The sequence below is a fragment of the Syngnathoides biaculeatus genome, chromosome 13 (assembly GCF_019802595.1).
Source record: "Syngnathoides biaculeatus isolate LvHL_M chromosome 13, ASM1980259v1, whole genome shotgun sequence".
NCBI lineage: Eukaryota > Metazoa > Chordata > Actinopteri > Syngnathiformes > Syngnathidae > Syngnathoides > Syngnathoides biaculeatus.
The window spans coordinates 2,656,354-2,676,119 of record NC_084652.1 but is presented as its reverse complement, the minus strand read 5'-3'; the positions used below and the strand labels follow the sequence as shown (position 1 = coordinate 2,676,119).

Genomic DNA, 19,766 nt, shown 5'->3' with positions numbered 1-19,766 from the left:
CTGAAAACAAGGGCACATCCACTTCACTTGTATACCCACAAGACCGCGGGGCTGATTCCAGTCCCAATTACAGCAATGATCGTAAGAGCATTCTCGGTTTCAGGGTTTTAAGCTCACATCGACTCACGGAATCGCACGGAACAACCCAACTCGTTCTTCTTCTTTTTCTTCTCCTTCTCGTCCACCTCCTCTACCTTCTCCTTCTTCTTCTCCTCCTCCTCCTCCTCCCCCTCGATCTCTTTCTCTCGCTCTGCCACAGCTGCAGCCTCACGGCTCGGCCCGCAGCCTTCAGGAGGCTTCCCGGCTCGCTCGACGTCTTCCCCCCCCTGCGGCCACAGAGGGAGAAAACGGGCGAAGGAGGGAAAATAAAACTTCAGGCGCACCATGCGAGGCCATCTGGGTAATCTTGTTCAAAAGGCTCGAGGTGATAGCAGCAATTTACACAGGCAAAAAGAAGACGGGGGGGGGGGAGGGGGGGGAGCTTATTTCCATACCTGGCAGCCTCAAGGAGATGCAATTGAATAAACCAAGAATTAGAAAAGAATTACAGCAAAACCAATACGGAATATTCAACATGAGATCAATTTGTCCTTTTCACCCTCCTCCCCCTAAAACAAACACACACACTGAAATGTGGCAACGTGACATAGAGTCGACACACACACACACAGCTGAGGGGGAAAAACAATATTTGTGATGAAAGCAAATCAAACTCAAATCCAACATGTTAAAGTCAAGTTGATTAGTGTGGAAAATGTAAAAAAAAAAAAAAAAAGCGTCTTGGGCTGCCTGGCGTATCCCACAGTCAGAGCGATATGCTAATTTGCAACTTAATGGCTGAGGGCAGCCTTCTTGCTTATATAAACCTTGAAAACATGCTGCGGCGCTGATACGTGCGCCTTTAATTTAATGAAGGAAAGCGGCGGGAGCAGCAAGCAACGACAAAAAAAAAAAAAAACAACAATAAATGCCCCAATTAAAGAACAGGCATGAAGAGAAGTGTCTATTTCCCGCTCGAGCCCCCCGCGGACATTTGTACCCGGCGAGCCGCGTCTGTCTGCGCGTTTACCCGCACGCGCGCGAGCATACGCATCGTGTGGAGCCCATAACAACAAAAAAAAAATAATAAATAAATACATAAATTAGCATATGTGCCGTGTTGCGGCTTATCTGGTGGGAGATTCCGGGGCTGCGTGTTGATGGCAGACCCGCTGCGGTCGTACCGTAGAATCGGTGCGTGGTGCACGCCAAGGCTAACGCGTGTTGTTGGAGCATATTGAGCATTAAAGGCAAAGCGAGGATGTGCCATGCTGCATTCTTCTTCTCTTCCTCTCTCGTCCCCCCCCCGTGACTGTATGTCATCTGGCCTTCTTCGCACCCCCGCGGGCTCCAAGCCCATCAGGCCCGCCACGCTCCGATGTGTCCCGACAGACCTGATGCGATCTGAGCGGCTGACGGGTTCGTCCCTGCTGCCCGCTGTCGCTTCGCTCGTACGCGGAGACCGAGAAGCGCACGACCTGATCGTCAAGTTTGCGGCTCGCCGTCTGTATTTTTTTTTTTTTTTTTTTTTTTTGGGTTAAGGGCATCAACACGACTCTTTCGAAATCCGGTTTGAACTGTTGCTGGGGTGATTCGAGGATAGGAATTTTACAGGGCATTAAAAAAAAAAATTGCCGGTCCTTGATGAAACGTGTTGTGTTGGAAAGTCAGAAGAAGAAGAAAAAAGCCCGCAAGGTAATGCAAAAAGGAAACGACTAAAATCTATCAACGCACCCACCCATCTTCCACACCGTCACAAAAACTTAATTATTACACTCTCTACCGTCTCATAGAAGAGCATTTATTTGTACTGTCTGTCTTTATCTGCAACAGCCATAGACAGATGAACAAAAATGCATTATTTCTTGTAAATAATATTTTGATCAATTAAGTGAAATTTGGGGTGGCAAAAAAAACGTTGACCTCACAGTTCTGAGGACCCGGGTTCAGTCCCGGCCCAGCCTGTGTGGAGTTTGCATGTTCTCCCTGTGCCTTGCGTGGGTTTTCTCCGGGTGGGCACTCCGGTTTCCTCCCACATCCCCAAAACATGCAACAATAATTGGATACTCTAAATTGCCCCGAGGTGTGATTGTGTGCACAACTGTTGTCTGACTCCATGTGCCCTGCAACTGGCTGGCGACCAGTTCCGGGTGTATCCAGCCTCCTGCCCGTTGACAGCAAGGATAGGCTCCAGCACTCCCCACGACCCTCCTGAGGATAAGCGGCAAATAAAATGGATGGATGGATGGATGGATGGATAGGTGAAATTTGATCATTTTCACGTCACACTATTTGGTAATCGTTGATCTCATTAGGGGCGTGCGTGAATTCACACGGAGTCACACCGATGGACAATTTAGAGCACAGGTGTCAAACTCAACGCCCGGGGGCCAGATTTGGCCCGCCACATGATTTAATGTGCCACTCGGAGCCAAATCTAGAGTGTCAATTTTCACGATTCTCGCAAAATCCGTACCAAAATTTCAAATTGTCATGATCATAAATGGAGAAGTCGAGATATTACAAGAATTTTTGTGTTACCAGTTGAAAAACACATTGCCCTTGATTTCTGATTCCAAAACTAGTTGATAAATTGATGGTGTAAATATGATGAGACGATTACATATTTTTCTTGTTTCACAGTCAAAACGGCCCTCTGAGGGAAGCCGGAACTACAATGTGGCTTGCGAGAAGAATGAGTTTTAGAGTCTTCAGCGAAACTAACTTGCATGTTTTTGGAATGTGGGTCGGAAGCTCAATGCAAAAACCTCAAAGCGAGGCCAGAACCGAGATTGGTACTCCAGACCTCAGAACTGGGAGGCGGGCAAGCTGACCAACTCGCCCCACTGGGCCTCCACCCACCAAAATATTTGGTGAAAATGCCCCACTAAAGCCACATTAAAGCCTGGTTTGCTCGTTCTCGTTTGGGAGACTTCACTTTAGTGAGGGTCTAAAGTGGTTTACACACAAACCAACAACTTGCTCAAATTTGAGCATTTTCCATCCCTTGCGATCAAAGTCGGCAAAGGCCCAATTGTTGAATTTATCGCAAAGATTTTCATGAATAATTGGGTGAAGTTGCGTATACCGGGACTGATATTTGCTCAGAAAAACGACACAATCAAAGGCCGACGACAAATCTTTACGTGCGGTCGACGCTGAACGCGGACGCTGTGACTGCGACGTGATACGTTACAAGTACCCAATCGGGAAGCGCACAGGTTATGGATCATTCGCCGCAATGAAAATGACAAAAAAAAGAAGAATTTTGCGACCGTAATGTTGTTCGCAAATAAGCTGGCGGTCAGCTAGCCGCTACTATTTTTTTCACTCGTTTTCAGAAAAACGGCTTCAGGTCTTGAAAATCGGTTTGCACGTACCCTGCTTCAGTGCCGAGACACAACCTAAACGCTTTGTCACAACACTTTTGACCCTTAAAGGCCACCATACGTCATACGTCTGTGGGTGTCTGCACAACCGAGAGAACGAATACACTACTGTACACGACTTTGAAAAAAAATAAAATCAAATGCACTTTAGAGCGCAAGTCTGCAGAAGGATAACTCGATGCATTATCGCCAATGCGATCGACGTTGGTATTTCTGTGGGCGCTGAGGGGCGAGTAGGAATTTTAAAAAGGGTCCAAAGACCGCAGGCCTCGCTGTGGGCTTCAACTTTTAGTATCCGTGCAAGCATGTGCTTCAAAGTGAACCTTCAATTGTGCAACCCTGATGGAGAGAAACAATACCCTCTTGGTTCAGTAGCCATTTTATACCAGAGCACTCGCACACCCACAGAAGCCTGAGGGGATGCAGAGCGAGTGGGGGTTGGATACCGCCAGGCGAGGGCATCAAACTGGGGCTCGGGAGACGCCGAGCCGCGCCGACTGCGAGCGTACGACCAAAGCGTCTTGCGCGAACGCAATTTCGCACATCTGGTGACGCGCCGAGGGAGGGCTAGCCGCAGATTACGGAAGGCTACGTTGCCGCCTGCGAGTGAAGGACGACGGCGCCGTCGCCCGCGGGGATCGTTTCCACGTACGGGCGGTCGTGCCTTTGAAATCAAACGGGCGCTGAAAACGAACGAGCTCTCCGGGGTGGAAATTATTTGGGAATTTCACAAGCCTCGCCTTTCCCGTCGACACAAATACTTTTGAAACATTTTCATTGAACCCGAGAAAATGAAATCCTCGAGTTTAATCGTGAGCAGTAGAGTTGAAACAATCAATGAAAATGGTAATAATAATAATAACACGGTAGAGCAACTGGTTAGAACGTCTGCCTCACAGTTCTGAGGACCAGGGTTCAAATCCCGGACCCACCTGTGTGGAGTTTGCATGTTCTCCCCCGCGCCTGCATGGCTGGCTTTTCTCTGGGTGAGCACTCTGTTTTCCTCCCACATCCCTGAAAACATGCACTCTAAATTGACCCTTGTGAGGTTAAGCTGCTTGGAATAATATTACATAAATATCTAATTTTATGTCACATATTTTTTGCACAATATACTTATTTTCTTAGGCAATAAATATTTTAGTTCTTTAAAAATGTTTTTACTTGAAGAAAAATGACAATAATGATAATTCTACTTCATTTTTCAGTACAACAATGCTTGCTGTAATAAGTATAAATTAGTAAAATAATTATAATAATAATTATTATTCGTGTTATTTGTCTATTATATACAATGTAAAATAATAATACTAATTAAAAAATCAGAAAATAACTTCTACATTGTATTAAATTATATAAACACCCGACAGTATACATATATTTAAAATGTGTAACATTTTCCACCGAAACATTAAATGTACATCAATCAATTTATTAAAATAAGCATGATCTTTAATGCTATTTTTGCACATTTTAAATAATACGATATCCACATCCTAACTTTATTTCTTTATTTGGTACAGTTTTTAAAATCCATTTAATACCAGCATAATGCAATCCCACTCTTCACAGTGATTGGCTGGGAGAAATCACATGCTTCTGCTGCCTCATAGCCAGGCTTGCGGCGTCCATTTTGGCTCAAGTTTAAGGGCTCAATAAAGCTCGGTGGCTCCTTTAGTAGATCGTTAGAGATTAGATATTGTCGTTCGATATTAGATCATGTGACCGACGCGGGACTCCAGTTCAGTCATCAATTTTGCCGAGCGCGGCTGTTCGCGGCGTAGCGCCGCTTCAACCTTTTCCACATGAATAGTGCGCTGCAAGATGACACATGAGCTTGGTCATTTTTGACGTGATGTTTTGACACTGTCAACTCTGGAAAATTCTTCAGCGCAGAGCCCGGGGACGTCGGCGCCATTTTGGGGGGGCACATGTGACCCTTTGCGCCGTCTGCGACGGTGCCAAACCGCGGCGGGCGGGTCAGGAGTCACTCGGGCCACGTGACGCCCCCCCCCGCCGGCGTCGTTGCGAGCGACGAGGGCGCCCGAGAAGCGGGGAGCGCCGTGTCGCCGCGAGGCCCCCCGGCTGAAAGGAAAAGAAGGTCAGCGGCCGCAGGAAGCAGTGTAAAAAGCGCCCCCCGGCTACTGTCCTTAATGAGAGCACACCCCCTTGGGTGCGCATCGCAGCAGCCCCCGCCGCCACGTGAAAAAGTCCAATCTATACGGAGGGCCGCGGGCGAGCCAGAGCAGCCATTTTCATGGTTCATTCCCGGAGCCAGCAGCCATCTTGTGAGGTAAACAAACCCAAGTACAAAGATGTGCGTGCGTCGTGCTGCCGCTCGGCCGATTGCGCTCCGCTCGTTGGCTACCTTTTCTTCTTTTTCCTTTCCCGTTTGTTTATTCGGAACGTCTGGAACGACGAGCGGGTGTGCGTTTCTTGCTTTTATCACAGCCCGTCGTGGTCGCCCGCAGGTACTTTTTGTTCAGTCCTCAATATTTTCTCTGTTGGAACCCAAATATTTGCTGCGTTGTATGGATTACATACCGTAACTCCTAGCCTAAGAGAGCTCACTGGTTAGAAGCCTCACAGAGTACATTTGGAAAGGAAATACCATTTGCCACCGTACCTATGTAAAATCCGCAAGTGCCCACATTGAAACCCGCATTGAAACACGAGATATTTACAAAGAAAAACGGTACACGGGGAGTTTAACGCTGGCGCCACCCCACTAACGCTAATGCTAGTGCCACCGCGCTAATGCTAGCGCCACGCTAACAGGGCCAGTTAAAAAAAACATACCAGTAAAAATCACTGAGACACGGCAGCAACACGCAAGCACAACGCTAACTGGGCCAGACCGGTAAAAGTTACGTCCTCGGCACATATATTGCTTACCTTTTCCGCACGACGGCCCCCTTGCGGCGTTTGAAAAAAAAAAAAAAGCACAAATTAGTCGCATCACCGCAGGGTTGAAATCGTGTGAAAAAAGTCGCATCTTATAAGCCGGAAATTACGCTAATCACCCCAGAGTGTGACTATTACCATTGCTATGCTATTTTTCAACAGAAGTCAAGAAAAAATGCCAAATTTGACACAGTGCCAAATTTATTTTGCTCAAGATAAAAAATGGTGGGAAGCTTTCACGGAGGCCCGAATGTGACTTTGGCGCCTGTCAGGGACCGTAAGGGAACAAAATGCAAAGCAAAACCGGACACAAGGACACCAGTAACACTTTGAATGGTGTAAATTATTGTGCACGTTTTAGGAAGTCAAACAGTTATAGTTTGAACACTGTGAATTATAATGTGATTAAAAAAAAAAAACAAATAGACTCACATTTGTTATTGCTTTGGTTCCATCTGAAAGGCTCGGAAGAGACTCTTGAAAAACTGCTTGACGTTCGCGTTAGCGCAGCACTAATTTTATTAATTTTATTATGTGCTGCACGAACGTTAACATTTGCTAAAATCAGTTTGATGTTTTGCCAAATAGCTCGGTGCTAGCCATACCGTCTGCTAGCCAGAAGCACAGCTGCGATGCGTTGGTTTACGGACTGGATTTTTGGCGAGACTACCAGGCAGTTCCTCTTCCTGTCCCTTACGTAAGATGTTCTGTGATGTAACCTTCATAACCATCCCATCAGATTACAACATCCCCCCTCCATTTGATTGGCAAGATTTTTATAAGAAATGCCAAGTTTTGAACAGACGTTTTGGCAAAAGCGTGCATCTAGACATGAGGTCTGCTAGCCAGAGACAGAATTGTACTGTATTGTACACTTCTCGTCTTTTACAAAACACATGCATTTGATGATTATCATTTAGAGGCTGTATAACTTTTGAACACAGAGTCAGGAAACAATTGGAGCAAACTTACGCAGGCCACACAGAATGACGTGGAGGGCCAGATGTGGCTCGCTTGCCTCGAGTTTACCACCAGCGTTCTAGCATGTCATGTATGGGGTTTAAAAAAAAAAAAAAATCACAAGAAAAACTATTAGATTAGGAAAATTATGAGAAGGGTGGCCCCCGAGAACCGCCCGGGGTAGGCAAATCTCATTAACGGGTTTTTCGATTGCTGCTTTCAATACATTTGTTGAAGTGCCAGCCGCCGTTCAATTATCAGCCGGGCCTTCTCACCTTCAAGACACGGGCCGACGCGAAAGCCCGCGGGGCGAGGGAGGGGCCCAAAAGCACAGAAACACGCACGCATAGTTTCTGTGAGTAATGGGCTCTCTGGCCGTTTGTTTGTTTGTTTAACGCCGAGCGCCGGAGGGCCCCTTCGCCATCGCCCTCCTCTACTTCCCCGAAACTTTTAATGACGTTCATTAAAAAAAAAAAAAAAAAAAGTGTGCACATGTACATTGAAAAAAAGTGTGCACATATACAGTCTCATGGTGATTAGAAAAACCTCCGAGTTAAAAAAAAAAAAAAAAAAAAAAAAGAAAGCAAGAAAAGCCTCGAGGGCACAACGTGTCCTCATCTTCCCGACATTCTAAGCTCCAAAGCAGCTGCGAGCCTTTCGCAATAACTACCAAACAATCGCCCCGCCTAAAGTTCTTTCTTTCAACTGCTTCCAATCAGCACTTTCCCCCCCCCCCCGGCCGCGGGCGACGCTCCTCCCCAGGGGCGAGAACGTTTTTTTTTTTTTTTTTTTTTTTCCAAGGCTGTGTTTGTTCTGGAACCATTTGCTGTGCCCACGTCCTGCTCGCTCCAGGCAAGGCACACGGCCTCGGGCCGCCGAGCCGTGACCTATTTGGAAGAAAAACAAGGGTGACACCCAGATCCTCTCTGCTGGCGTGCGCGGGTATTACAGCTCCAGTACTCGGGGCTCGAATCTGGATTGAAAGGCCCTGTAAAGCGAATCCGCCGCACGCTTTATCTGAATTCTTTGGAGGACGCAATAGTATAAGCAAGCTACACACACCGCAATAATAATCACGTTAAACTCGTGTCAATTTAACACAGGTAAATACTTAAACAGTCGTAAAATAATTCATTTTACAAGTTTCTCATTTATTTTAAATTAAATTCAATCGAAACAAAACAAATAAAAAGTTACATCATTTATTTAGTTTTAATACACTCAAAACTGACAAAATATGTCATATAACATTTTAAAATATAAAACATAAGCAAAAAAAGAAATGAAATTATTTACACATAGAATTACTCGTGTACAAAATTAAGAATACATCTTCACAAATGAGTCAACCAAAATTAAACATATTTGACCGAATTGCAGGGTTTACGATATTTACACAATTTTTAAAAAAAATAATATTATCTATTAATGATAATAATTAATTTAATGCATAAAATAATGACATGATAATTCATCTAGTATTATGCGGGACAGTTCACTGTCAATTAACACTCCTAATCTATTTAACAATATTACTAATAGTGTAATATTACAGACTACAGTAGTTAAATAAATCCCATTGCTAACAGTTTTCTAAATTAAAAAAAAAATACAATATTTAGTTTTCGTACAATCATAATAGAAGAAAAAAAAGGGGAAAGAGAACAAAGCTGTACCACTGCAGCTGCCTGAAGGTGGCAACGCTAATTACACGAGTACACGTTTCAAATACATCTGACAAAATGAAAACAGCTCTGGAGGGGAGGAAATGGAAATTTCAAGTGCGGAAATAAAATACACACTTGCGGTACGCGGGAGAGCTTAGCCACACCGGGGGGGGGGGGGGGGGGGGGGGGGGGCTTACGGCGCTTTGACCCCAAACGCAATCACGAGCGTGTTGATATACTGAAAGTTTCAAAAATATAAAAACCTGTTAGTCGGCCTTGAAGAGTCCACCTCCAGTCCGTGGCTTATCCGGAGTCAGATGCACCTGTGTGAGGTCGTGAGCTGCACAAAGACACCTGTCCACTCAAACTTGGAACATGGCCAAGACCAAAGAGCTGCCCAAAGACACCAGAGACAGAATTGGACAACTTCACACGGCTGGAAAGGGTGCCGGAGAAATTGCCAAGAAGGTCCACTGTTGGAGCATTCATTAGAAAACGGAAGAAGCTGAACATGACGGTCGATCTCAACCGGAGTGGAGCGACGTGCAAGATGTCACCTCGTGGTGGTCTCAGTGATCCTTTAGAAAGGTGAGGAATCAGCCCAGGACGACACGACAGGATCTGAAAAGAGTTGGGACCACCGTTTCCTAGGTGACTGTTGGTAATACACGAAGACGTCATGGTTTGAAATCATGCATGGCACGGAAGGTTCCCCCGCTTAAACCAGCACATGTCGAGGCCCGTCTCAAGTTCGCCAATGACCATTTGAATGATACAGAGGAGTCATGGGAGAAGGTTTTGTGGTCGGGTGAGACCAAAATGGAACTTTTCGGTCATAACTACACTCACCGTGTTTGGAGGGAGACGAATGACGACTTCCATCTCAAGAACGCCATCCCTACTGTGAAGCACGGGGGTGGTAGCATCGTGCTTTGGGGGTGCTTTTCTGCACATGGGACAGGACGACGGCACCGTATGAAGGAGAGGATGACCGCAGCCATGTATTGTGAGATTTTGGGGAACAACCTCTTTCCCTCAGTCAGAGCATTGAAGATGGGTTACAGCTGGGTCTTTCGTGACAATGACCCGAAGCAAACAGCCAGGAAAACCAAGGAGTGGCTCCGCAAGAAGCATGTCAAGGTTCTGGCGTGTCCTAGCCAGTCTGCAGACATAAACCCAATAGAAAATCTTTGGAGGGAGCTGAAACCCGTCTGATCCGGAGAAGATCTGTGTGGAGGAGGAGGCCAAAATACCTCCTGCAGTGTGCGCAAACCGGGTGAACAACGACAAGAAATGTTTCACCTCTGAAATTGCAAACAAATGCTACTGTACCAAATATTAACACTGGTTTTCTCAGGTGTTCAAATACTTATTTGCAGCTCTATCACACAAATAAATCGTTAAAAAAAAAAAAAAATCATACATTGTGATTTCTGTATTTTTCTTTTTAGATTATCTCTCTCAGCGGCACGGTGTCTCAGCTTGTAAAGCGTTGGGCTCACAGTTCCTAGGTCCCGGGTTCAATCCCGGACACGCCTGTGTGGAGTTTGCATGTTCTCCCCGTGCCTGTGTGGCTTTTCTCCGGGTGGGCACTCCGGTTTCCTCCCACATCCCAAAAACACGCAACATTAATTGGACACTCTAAATTGCCCCTAGGTGTGACTGTTTGTCTCTATGTGCCCTGCGATTGACTGGCAACCAGTTCAGGGTGTAACCCCGCCTCCTGCCCGTTGACAGCCGCGATAGGCTCCAGCACTCGCTGTGACCCTCGTGAGGATAAGCAACAAAGAAAATGGGTGGATTATCTCTCTCACAGTGGACATCCACCTACGATGAAAATTTCAGACCCCTCCATGATCTCGAAGTGGGAGAACTTGCAGTCTAGCAGGGTGTTCAAATACTTATTTTCTTCACCGTATATATCTGCTGTGCTGAGTTTCAATCCAAAACTGAGCGTCCTCAGCGGATTTGTAGGCAATCATCACTCGGCAAACTGCAGATTAAATTTGAAATGTGACGCAATCTTCCAAAAGACATCTGACGAAATGAAAAGCGCTCTCCGACGACAGCGAACGCATCGCGCTTTAATGTGCATCAGTCGTGTACGGGTGAGGTGGCCAAAAAAAAGGGGTGCCAAAAAAAAACAAAAAAAAAAAAAGTCTAAATCAACCAATGAAATGAAATGGAAAGAGGGAAAAACTGCGCAGGCCAAAAAAAAAAAAAAAAAAAAAAAAAGGCACATACACACACCCACACAGACGCAGTCAAAGTTTTTGTGCTTAGTTTTGATTCGGCTCTTCATCACCACAGGGCCCGACTCCGGTTCGCTCCAGTATTAGGCTCAATTAGAACAAGATCCAATTAGAGGGCTGCGTTCCCCTGGGGCAAGGAGAGGCAGGAAATGGAGACGGAGAAAACGTGCCAGTCGACAACATGCGGACACAGCCGGCATAAACAAACTCACTTTGTTGATCTCGGCTGTTGCTACGCCAAAGTCCCCTGGGAGTCGAAGCCCTGCTAGTCTAAGCTATGAGATAAAACAAAATACAAAAAAAAAAAAGAAAAGGGCCCAGAGCGAAACATGAACTCTGTGAGCACAAGGGCTCCGACACCATGAAGGGAACGTCTGGGCCCAGAAAATGAAAAAGCCCGCAGGCCTTTTCCATTTACAGCGAAAAAATCCAGCGCTCGCTTCTGGCCAGGGTTAGTATCAGACTCTCAAAATGAACACTTACACTCGCGCACCAACAAATGGAGCCGCTTGCCATTGTCGCTCTATTAAATCTGCGCCTTAATGGACGTATACCTTACCGCTGACGGAAATCGATAGTGTACAATGAGACACGAGAGAGGGAGAAGAAACGAGAGAATGAGGAACGCTGGCCGAGGAATAGCGGCGCCAGGTCGCCTTTGCAGGGGGGAAGGAGTGACCCTGCGGCCCCCTCGGGCGAGCGCGTGACGGGGAAAAGGCGAGGGCCGACGAAAAAAAAAAAAAAACACTGCGAGCACGCGCGGTTCAGGTGTCGGGGGCGGCGTGCGAAATGCCGCATTCGAACCACCCGACCGCGCCCCTCCAACCCCGCCTGGAGTCTGCCAAGATGACTTTCAGGCAGAGGTGGAAATCCCGTTAAGTCACGCGGGGGAGTGGGGCCCCGAAAAATGTTACGCAGTCGTTTTGACAAATTGGCTTGCGTCGGCTGGTAAAGCGTCGGCCTCACAGTTCTGAGGACCCGGGTTCGATCCCGGACCCGCCTGTGTAGAGTTTGCCTGGGGTTTTCTGCGGCCACTCTGGTTTCCCCCCACATCCCCGAAACATGCAACAAGAATTGGACACTCTAAATTGCCCCTAGGTGTGACTCGATGTGCCCTGCGATTGGCTGGCGACCAGTTCAGGGTGTACCCCGCCTCCTGCCTCCAGCACTCCCCACGACCCCCGTGAGGATAAGCGGCTAAGAAAATGGATGGATGGTTGGAAAAGGACCAACAAAAAAAGCAACTCCGAAGACAATAAGATGGATTTGTCTTTGTTTCCATGAAAAAAAATACATAAGAAGCACAATATATTAAAAAAAATGTCATAAGAATCTTCAAAAACATGAAAAATTATAAAACTTCATTTCAGACAACTAACTAGCATTTGAACAATATTACTGTTGAATGTTTTTTTTAAATGTATTCAAAACAACTATGACCTTTTCATGAATAACAACTGGCAAAAAGTCGAATAGTAATATCAATAAAAAAACAACTGATTTTTAAAAAGGAAATCCAGCGGGCCATATTTTTACCATTATTCATGAAATTATGTGGAAAATGACCTGTATAACACATTCAGTTGTATAATTTAATCTTATGTTGCTGTTATGATTAGAAAATAAAATTCAAAGCAAATATTAAAATTACATTAGCATTCTCAGACTGTCGGATCAACTTTCAGGGAGAAAAAAAAAACACGTCTACAGTGTTCCTTTTTTTTTTTTTTCAATATTTTTCAAGTGTGCTGACAATATGAACACCAACCGCTTATGATTATGAATCAGTCCAAGTTGGGAATCCCAGCCATTGTTGCTAGAAATAGCTGTTGGGATGGTTGATACATACATATATATATAATTTCTACATTTTTTAAATGAGCGCATGAACAGTGGGCAAAAGTTACAAAATTTCCAGACACAAGTTGTTTCTTTCACTTTCTTGCTTGTACCGCTTACTCCCGTGCACACACAAACACACACATTAAATTAAAAGCACAACTTCAAAATAGTAGTTCCCCATATTTTAGGTTTCACTTTGACTTTATCATGCCTACTACGGCCAGTCACAGAAGGCGGAGGAGCCAGATTTGGCCCGCCGGCCGCAGTTTGCATGTTCGAAAGTGACACAGTTAGCCAATGCTAAATCTGCGAAGCTCAACGCAGCTCTCCTTACCTTTCGGCTTTGGTATGACAGCACGGAATAATCAGTGTACAGAGTATTCGAGTATTCTCAGCATCGCTCTTGTACCACCACCACCCCCCCCCCCACACCCACCCCCACTTGGGAAAAGTCTCACTTAAGTCATAACACGCTTTCGAGACGGCTCAGGGAGGAACTAACTAGCCCGGCGTGCCTTCCGCCAAGTCGCAAGTCCCCCTCCAAAGGCGCAACAACTAGCAATTGCCTCGCATCGCCGAGGCGGATGCGACAAAAGAGGGTCAAATACCCCCCCCCCCCCCCCCCTCAAATGGGAGATCCACGTACAGTACAGTATCTGCTACCCGGGTCATCTTTGGTACACATCACCGTGCAGGTGCAGCAATTTTTCCTTCTCGGGTGCAGCTGCATGAAAAGCCTCCTCGCTCACAGGAGGTCAGCGTTTGGCCACGGGGGGTCCTCCCAGCTGGGGCCCGGCCGACCCGCCGCGGCCGTCTCGCCGCCGAACCGCTGCCGGCTCCGCTGATCTGGTACTGGCTCGTCTGGCCTGCCGTGACTGGGCCGCATCACGTGGGGCACGGCACGTATCAGCTCTCCACATATAAAAGACCAAAACGACTAGCTGGCACATGTGGGTACAGCAGGTGATGAGCTCGAGTTAACCATCCATCCATTTTCTTTGCCGCTTATCCTCACGAGGGTCGCGGAAGTGCTGGAGTCTATCCCAGCTGCCAACGGGCAGGAGGCGGACTACACCAGGAACTGGTCGCCATCCAATCGCAGGGCACATCGAGACAAAACACCCGCACTCACGATCACACCTTGGGGCAATTTAGAGTGTCCAATTAATGTTGCAGGTCTTTGGGATGTGGGAGGAAACCAGAGTGCTCACCTGGAGGAAACTTCACACAGGCGGGTCCGGGATTGAACCCGGGACCTCAGAACTGCGAGGTCAACGCTTTCCATCTGAAAAACCGTGCCGCCGAGAGTTATTATGACTCAAGTAAAAGTAACAAGTAATCCTAGAAATAGTTACTTGAGTAAGAGTAAGTACTCAATGAAAAGCTACTCAATGTTTTTTTTAGAACAGCAAAAACATAAAGAATAAATATATAAAACAGAAATGTGCTACTTTCGATATTACCCCGCAATTTCACTTTAACCAAAGCAACAATTAAATGATTATAACAATTGTGACAATATAAACAGAATACAATAAATGAAGGCAAATTTAGAAATTGTCTTAAATGAACCTTCTTTGTTTACAGTCTTGACTCAACCTGCCAGTATTGATTGATGTGAATAAAAATCAGCAAAGTTGACCACAAAAATGGATTGCCGCAAAAGTTTCTGCCTCGAGGCAATGAAAAATATTCATAAAATATATTGTGTCTGCTGGAAGTATTTGGCCACTTTTGTGACACTATTCGGTGTAGAAGATAATGTATGAGTGAGGGCTAAAATGCTAGCACGCTAATGCTAATCACGAATGGTACCCATTTAGCAAAGGCTATTTTTTTCTTGTCTCATATTCTGTACAAAATGTATACCATACACTCAGTTTCAACTTATACAGAAAGTATAAGTTATTAAATCACTGGTTGCGTGAAGCATGCCCCCGTAAATGATTTACTGTGCCAAAAGAGCACCGCCACAAAAATCAAACTTTGAAAAATGCTTGCTCATTTGTAAATAACACGTGACTTCCAAATCCAAGTCCATATCACGCTTGCCCGCAGCGTTGGACCCCCCCCCCACGGCAGAAAAGCCTACGCGAGAATTAATTCCACATTTTGACAAAACACGTTTCCGGACCACAGGTGCACAAAAATCAAATGAAAGGCTCATCCAGGCCGGTTCAGCTGGCGCCGGAGTGCCGCGATGCGACTCGAGGGAGGGGAAGGACACCAGGACACCTTTGACTACATTTTTTTCGTCGACCATTAAAGGAAGAATCCATCCCTTTTCATTCTTTTTTGAACGATAAGTATGATTTTCAAATCGACGGGAGAATCTCTCGGTATTTGAACCTTGCAATCGCTCAGAAAGACGCCGCTAATCTGCAGTTTTCCGCGTGCGACCGACAACATTTCGAGCAATCGATGAGCGCTTGTCACCCGCTCGGGGGGGGCGCAAAGCCGAGGATTGCCGAGCCACTTCCTGCCGGCCTGCCTCTCTCCTCCATCCGCCACGCTGGCACTTTTCCCGGCCCGTCCTCTGGAGACGCCGGATGGCGGCACCGCGGGCCATCGCGTGCATACTTGAGAAAGGCGGTGCAGGTGCACGGAGGAAGAGGACGAGGGCACGCACCTGAGGGGGCCCCCCCAGTTTTTTCCTCTCCTCCTCACAGACGTTAGGCTATTTGTTGTGTGTATGTCGGGGGGGGGGGTTGGGGGGGGGGGGCGCAAATTTACAGACGGTATACTTCGCTAGAGGGAGGAAAGGGCCCTCCATAATGAACTAAAATAATTTTCAATTCGGTGCAGACCTCCGCTAACGACAGACTGCTAACAAAGGTTTTTGCTAGTAAACAGGCTTCATAAAAAAAAGGAGCCTAACTACAGTAGATGCACACACAGTGGAACCTCGGAGTTTGAACACAAGTCGTTCTTGTGAAGTGTTCAATGTCCGAGTCGTTCAACCTCTGAAACGTGTTTTTTCATAGGAAATAATGTGCATGAGTTTAATCCGTTCACAACCTCCAAATAGTAAATTGCTATTTGATGCAAAAACATGTACATCCTGCATTTAAACAATGAAAAAAATGCACAGACTTACAGTGATTTAAATGTGTATCATTTTACTTTTTGGGTGGAGGTGCAATTGCTTGAGAGGGAACGAGGAAGTGTTACGCCGAGGTCACCCTCCATGATTTGACTACGACATTTTTCAGCAGCTTCTCCATTTCTTCTATTACCTGCGATCACACATGATCGAGACACCTGGGAACTATCGTAATTCCCGGCCTACAGAGCGCACCCAGTACATCTGTAAAGGAAATACCATTTGGTACACACGTGAGCCGCACCTGTGTAAAAGCCGCAAGTGCCCACATTGAAACACGAGATATATACAAAGAAAGACAGTGACAGTAACACAGCAGCAACACGCTTAGCGCGACGTTAACGCTACCGTGGCGCTAACAGGGCCAGTTGAAAAAAAAGTAACACAGCTAGCACAGCACTAACGCTAACGCTAACGCAGCACCAACAGGGCCGGTTTGGAAAAAAAAAAAAAAAAAACATACCGGTAAAACTCACTTCCGAGGATATATATGTATTCCACCGGTCTCACTTTTGTCTTTTCCGGTTGAGTGCCCCCTTGCGGCCGTTAGAAAAAATGCACAAATTGGCCGCATAAACCGCAGGGTTGAAAGCGTGTGGGGAAGAAGTTGCGGCTCATCGCCCGGAAATTACGGTATTTTGAAAGCGCATCGCGACCTCGGTTGGGGAATGTTTAAATGTGCAAAACGGACTGAGCCGATGTCGGACATTTCGTGTCAGATATCAAGTCATCAATCCGGCGCTCGCGTTTCCTCTACAACCCCAAATTTTCCCATCTTGTATCAATTCAAAGCCCTCCACACATTCTCCCGTCAGCTGACACAGACTTACAACTTCAGTCTTATTTCTCCATCACTTTCTTTATCTTTCCCTCGTTACCTCTTTTGTCTCTGCGACTGACACCCGGAGATGGATGCTTGTTGTCACAAAGACTCTTGTAGCCTGTCAGCTTCGAAACCAACAGGAAACAAAAAGATCACTTTCACAAGACACACACACAACAAAAAAAGAACAAAAAAGACCCGGCGTGAGGCCAAGGTTCACTTGCGAGATTCTGTCACTACATGAAGTCGTTTCCAAAGGGTTTTTTTTTTTTTTTTTTTTTTTCAGTATTATTGGTATATGTGGGAAAATATGTGGCATAGCTAAACCAAATCTATTTTCACAAGTTTTCCTAATTTCACATTGAGAGAAATCCTGTTTTAAAGGACATATATGTACCTCTATATTGGTTTCACTATTAAAAATAACATAATTTCCAGCCTATAAGCCGTGAATTTTTTCACACGTTTTCAACTCTGCGGTTTGTGCGGCGATGCGGCTAATTTGTGCAGTTTTTCTAACGCCCACAACGGGGGCACTCGAGCAGAAAAGGTAAGAGTAATACCGGTGGAATATATGTGCCAAGGACTTTTACCGGGGTCCGGCCCTTTTAGCGCTGTGCTAGCGTCTTACTGCCATGTCTGACTGGTATGGGTTTTTTTTTTTTAACCGGCCCTGTTAGCGCGGCACTAGGGTTAGCGTTAGTGCGGCGCTAGGGTTAGTGTTAGTGTGGCGGCGCTAGCATTAGAGCGCCGGTGCTAGCGTTAAACTCTCTGTGTCCCGTCTTTCTGTAAATATCTCGTGTTTCAACGTGGGTTTCAATCTGGGCACGTGTGGCTTTTACACAGCAGCGGCGTATGTATGTACCAAATGGTATTTCCTTTACAAATGTACTGGGTGAGGCTTATAACCAGGTGCGCTCTGTAGGCCGGAAATAATGGTAGATGAAGAAGAACCCAACATATTTTGAACAATATCAAAGAAACGTTTCAAAAACTGGTGAGGGCGAATGTGGAATTGAGTTTTTCACTAACCAGATCGTTGCCGTTGGCCTTTTACAAGAAGTTGAAAATATTTAGCGATTGTCTAAACTTGTGTCAACGTTAGAACCCTTCTGATCTTCTGTGGTGCTAAGCAACCAATTATTTTGTCAGCGCATTTATGTAAATATCCATTTTGTACCTGAGCGTTTCATTTTCAAGATTCTACTTTTGAAATCCCTCCATTTAAAAACAGATCTCTGATTTTGGTCCGATTCATGTTTTCAAAAGAAGCTCATTTCATTTTTAAACTTCAATTAACATCAACACAGAATTGAAAAAAAAAATGACAGTAAAATAGAGTTTAATTTGCTTTAAAAAATGTCAGATTGTCGTGTTGAAAAATTCTAACATTTTTCTGTCGTCATGATTAGCATGCCAGTCGGCCACTTTGAATGGCGGCACCCAAAATTTCCAGGGTCAAAAATTCATCGGAATGGTTTTTCACCTTCTTTGCAGACAATTTTGGATAAATATTGCCCAAAACCTTCAATCATCTTTCCTCAAACCACGAATTGTACTGTTTTTTTTTTTTTTTTTTTTTTAAATGCTGTCACACAAAAGGCATCTGACCCAGTTGAGGTCAAATTCCGTTGGCATTTTCTCCCAATTCTGGTAACACTCGCCCGTCTTAAAGAATTGATCGCTTTGGAACAAATAAAGAAGGAGGCCTATCGACTTTGCAAGGCGCTGGAGATCATTTGTCCTCAATCGTCTGCTTGCTAATCCCGATTTTCAAAAAACATCCGACAAACGTTTCAGGGATTATTGCTGTTCATCAAACGGAACCCCCCCCCCCCCCCGACCACCCCAACCCGGATTGATTTTCTGCTATACATACAGAAGATGTTTGAGGTATTTGTGGTGAACGTGGGATCGATAGGCAATTTCATCCCCAAACTTTTAAGGCGCTTATTGATTTGACACGAGATCGGCGTAATGATGTGATTTTTGACGGCGTTTCGGCCCCCGTCGTCTCGGGAGTTTTACCTTCAGCCTTCAAACGGGATGCGAGCTCGTGGCGGCAGCAATTTTGCGCGATTCGCCCGGCGAGCGAGCGAGTGACTGAGTGAGTGTTTTCACCACAATTATACGTCTCACTCAGCAGCCTCTGCCTGCTACTCTTGCTAATTTAGATTGAGATCCTTCCAGGCTTCCCCCCTATCTTTCATTTCCCTGCCTTCCATCTCTCCTCTCTGCATCCCATCAGCCCCTTGATAGGGAAAAAAAAAAAAAAAAAAAAAAAAAGCCTTCATGTCTGTGACTTTCTTGCCCCGCAGCGCATGAAGCCCTCTTTTATTTTGATCATCGCAGCACAATGGATTCATGCCATTCTGGCAACTTTATTCAGTATCAGCCCAAATTTACATACTGCTTAACAAGTTTGTGCGTGACTGTTGATGCCCCTGATCAAAGTGCTTTTGGAAATCTTTCTCATCTAATTCCCCCCACCCCACCCGCACCCCTTCCATCCTTCATTTCAAATGCATGCCGCAGACAGGCATCTTTAACTCAGGGGCAAAAAAAAAAAAAAAAAAAGTAACCTTAGTGCTGCACAAGCCCAAATGTCATCCAACAAGGAGGGCTCGTGTCCCGAGGATACAGATAATGTAATCTAAGCAGTATACAGTGCGCCGCTGTGTGTGTGTGTGTGTGCGTGTCCGTGATTTGCCTCAGTGTGTATTGGCAGCTTGGGTTTAAGGGGCAGCGGATGACAAAAGTCAAAGCAGTCATGTGTCATTTCGGACG

At 45.7% G+C, this 19,766-nt stretch overlaps 1 long non-coding RNA gene across 1 annotated transcript; it reads right to left on the bottom strand.

The window, feature by feature from the left end:
- Positions 1–4,938: 4,938 nt before the first annotated feature.
- On the bottom strand, positions 4,939–7,939 carry LOC133510973 (uncharacterized). Its single transcript, XR_009797753.1, has 3 exons — positions 6,765–7,939; positions 6,324–6,343; positions 4,939–5,513 (listed from the first exon to the last, which is right to left on the bottom strand). It is a non-coding gene; the product is annotated as an uncharacterized LOC133510973 (long non-coding RNA).
- Positions 7,940–19,766: the final 11,827 nt, after the last annotated feature.